Source organism: Mandrillus leucophaeus, unplaced genomic scaffold (genome assembly GCF_000951045.1).
Source record: "Mandrillus leucophaeus isolate KB7577 unplaced genomic scaffold, Mleu.le_1.0 Scaffold656, whole genome shotgun sequence".
Taxonomy (NCBI): Eukaryota; Metazoa; Chordata; class Mammalia; order Primates; family Cercopithecidae; genus Mandrillus; species Mandrillus leucophaeus.
The window spans coordinates 1,120,840-1,123,622 of record NW_012107097.1 but is presented as its reverse complement, the minus strand read 5'-3'; the positions used below and the strand labels follow the sequence as shown (position 1 = coordinate 1,123,622).

Genomic DNA, 2,783 nt, shown 5'->3' with positions numbered 1-2,783 from the left:
GAATAATCATTCAATTAGTAGATGGTGTACTGAATCCATATACTGTCTCTATAGGAAATTAGCACTGTAGAAAGAAGTGTGTTCTTTTTCATCCCTCTCTAGAGCGTCCTCCAGGCTTTGACCGTGTCCGAAATGCTGAGATTGGGAATAAAGACTTTGAGCTTGATGTCCTGGAGGAAGCGTATACCACAGAACATTGGCTGGTCAGGATATACAAGGTAAGCAGATGCTATATGTCTCAAAAAGCAACTTTTATTTTGCAGATTGGTTTCAGTGCTTATAAAATGGGCCACATATTTCTCAAGTAGGGAAATTTCTCATGACACCTGTGTTTGAAAAGTAGCTTGCAAACTCACTGAAAATTTTACTTTTTATTTTAGATTGTTCTTAGAGAGTAGATGGTCTCAGTCTGCCGTCATTTTGGCAGTTGTTGCAGTAATATTTTTCCACCTGGGGCTTGACTCAACCAGTTTCTGTGATTATCAGGCTCACGGGTGGGGAGAGTGCAGGAAATAGAGAAAAAGTTCACATGTTTGTATTTAACTACATTTTCTTCTCTCTCTGAAGAACTTAAGGTATATAGAGTCACATAGAACCACATAGGAGTATATCTCTCATGTAAGAAAAGATTGAGAACCCTTGATCTATGTGGAGGGTAGATCAGTAATATTGCTCCTCCCAGAGGTATTCCAAAAGGCTAAGCAGAGAGAATCTAGTCTCTAATCAGTGCTTGTTTATTCACAGCCCTAAACCAGGCTGTAGAACCCAACATAATCCTACCCACTCTGGGTGAATCCATTTTAGTAGAAAATTTCTCCAAAGTTGATCTGATTGTAAATATTAAACTGACATCTTTATGTTGCAGGTAAAGGACCTGGATAATCGAGGCTTGTCAAGGACATAAATGTCACGTCCAGCTCTGATATGCTTCGCACTGGGCACATCACATTTAGGACGTTGAAGATTTTTTTTTTTTTTTTTTTTTTAATATGCAGTTTGTAAGAACAAAGCTGGATGGCATTAGAATTGTCTGAAAGTTTTGTCCTGGGCAGTATGGGCTGGGCCAAATGAAATGACTTTTATAATTCTAAACAGGTTACCAAATGAAATGTCATGGCTTTACTTTGGTCAATTAAAGGGGGGAATTTTTTTTAAAAATGTGCCTTATTTGTTTTGACTGACAACTGATTTGAGGAAGGCAAAACTATCCTAGGTTGCCAGAAGGACATAAGCAGACCTTGTCCGTTCTCTTAGCTCCCTAAATTACCAAATAGAGACGTCTTTCTCAAATCAGGAAAACTATCAAAGACCAATTCAGATCCTACATCTACAGACAGTTTTGTCATACTCTTTGCATTGCAGCACCTAGTACAATTCCTTGCAAATAGCGTGGCTCAATAAATTTCTATTGAATGAATAAATGTGGGACCAGAAGAGTGCCTTTCTGGGCTGGAAAGGCAGGTGTGTTGCTACCATGTCTCTGTTCTCCATGTCTCTTATCCTTAGATGGTCTCTGACTTTATAAATCAGCAGTTTTGAAGACTCAAGACAAACAGTGAAATTATTGGTTTATCAATGGAGAGGAAAAACTCTTCCAGCATTACATATAGAGCTTGATGGTCAGTAGGTGTTTTTGAATCAGCTTAAATATAATCATACGTATCAATTTGAAATTGAACTTTTCAGCATTCTCACTTGTTCATGACACAGGAATGACCCTTTACTCAAAACTCTTGTGGTTATTCAAAGGTGAGCTTCTTTTTCCCTTAGTCTTAGCCTATTTGTTGCTATTGTATATTGCTAACAAGTTTAATTACCTAATTTTGAAGCTCTTTCCAAATAAGATACAAATTAAAAAGGGAAGCATTGCTAGTAACAGGTCCCTAGAGAGCAGTGCCAGCCTGCCTGCAAGAAAAGAGAGGAGAAACTTCTTAAAAAGTTTTAAGCCTGGGCAACACAAGGAGATTGTTTCTATGAAAAATAAAAATTAGTCAGGTATGGTGGTATACACCTGTAGTCCCAGCTACTTGGGAAGATGAGACTGGAGGATCACTTGGGCCTGGGAGGTTGAGGCTACAGTAAACTGTGATTGTGCCACTGTACTCCAGTCTGGGCACTAGTGAAATCCTGTCTAAAAAACAAAAAAACTTAACTGGAAAGCACAGTGGTCCTTGAGGACATTTAATGTCAGGACAAAGAGCCTATGACATGTATCACTGATGTATATAAACCCTAAGTCATTAATAAAGTAAAAGCTAACTGTTTAGTGTTGCCCATTTAAGGAAACAGGAGGAATTGTATAACTTTTAGATTAGTCATAGTGGTGCTCCTAAAGGATACACTGTTGTATATTTGTATAGCCAGGGCACTTAGCCTTCCAAACTAATTCATATACCATGTTCTTCAACTGTGGGTGAGGTTTTAGACTTAAGATTTGATTTACTATATGTAAATACATTACTTGATTTATATAAAGAATTCATCTTTAGTGGAAGAGGTTATTCTGATTTATTTATCAATATGATTAATACCAGTTAGAAATTATTAATGATCTTCCTTTATACTATAAATAGGATAACCTTTTAACTTGTCTCTATAGTTGTTGCTCTGAGGATCTTAATTTTACTTTCTAGGCTACATGAAGCTATCTTTTTTAAAAGTGTACTTTTCATTTTCACTGTTATTGTGCACTTAGTATAAAAAACTCAAATCTAGGCCAGGTGCAATGGCTCATGCCTGTAATCCCAATACTTTGGGAGGCTGAAGTATGCAGATCACTTGAG

General features: G+C 37.2%; 1 long non-coding RNA gene across 1 annotated transcript; it reads left to right on the top strand.

Moving 5' to 3' along the window:
* Positions 1-101: 101 nt before the first annotated feature.
* On the top strand, positions 102-1,439 carry LOC105554710. The gene is made up of 2 exons (XR_001008366.1): positions 102-218; positions 866-1,439. It is a non-coding gene; the product is annotated as an uncharacterized LOC105554710 (long non-coding RNA).
* Positions 1,440-2,783: the final 1,344 nt, after the last annotated feature.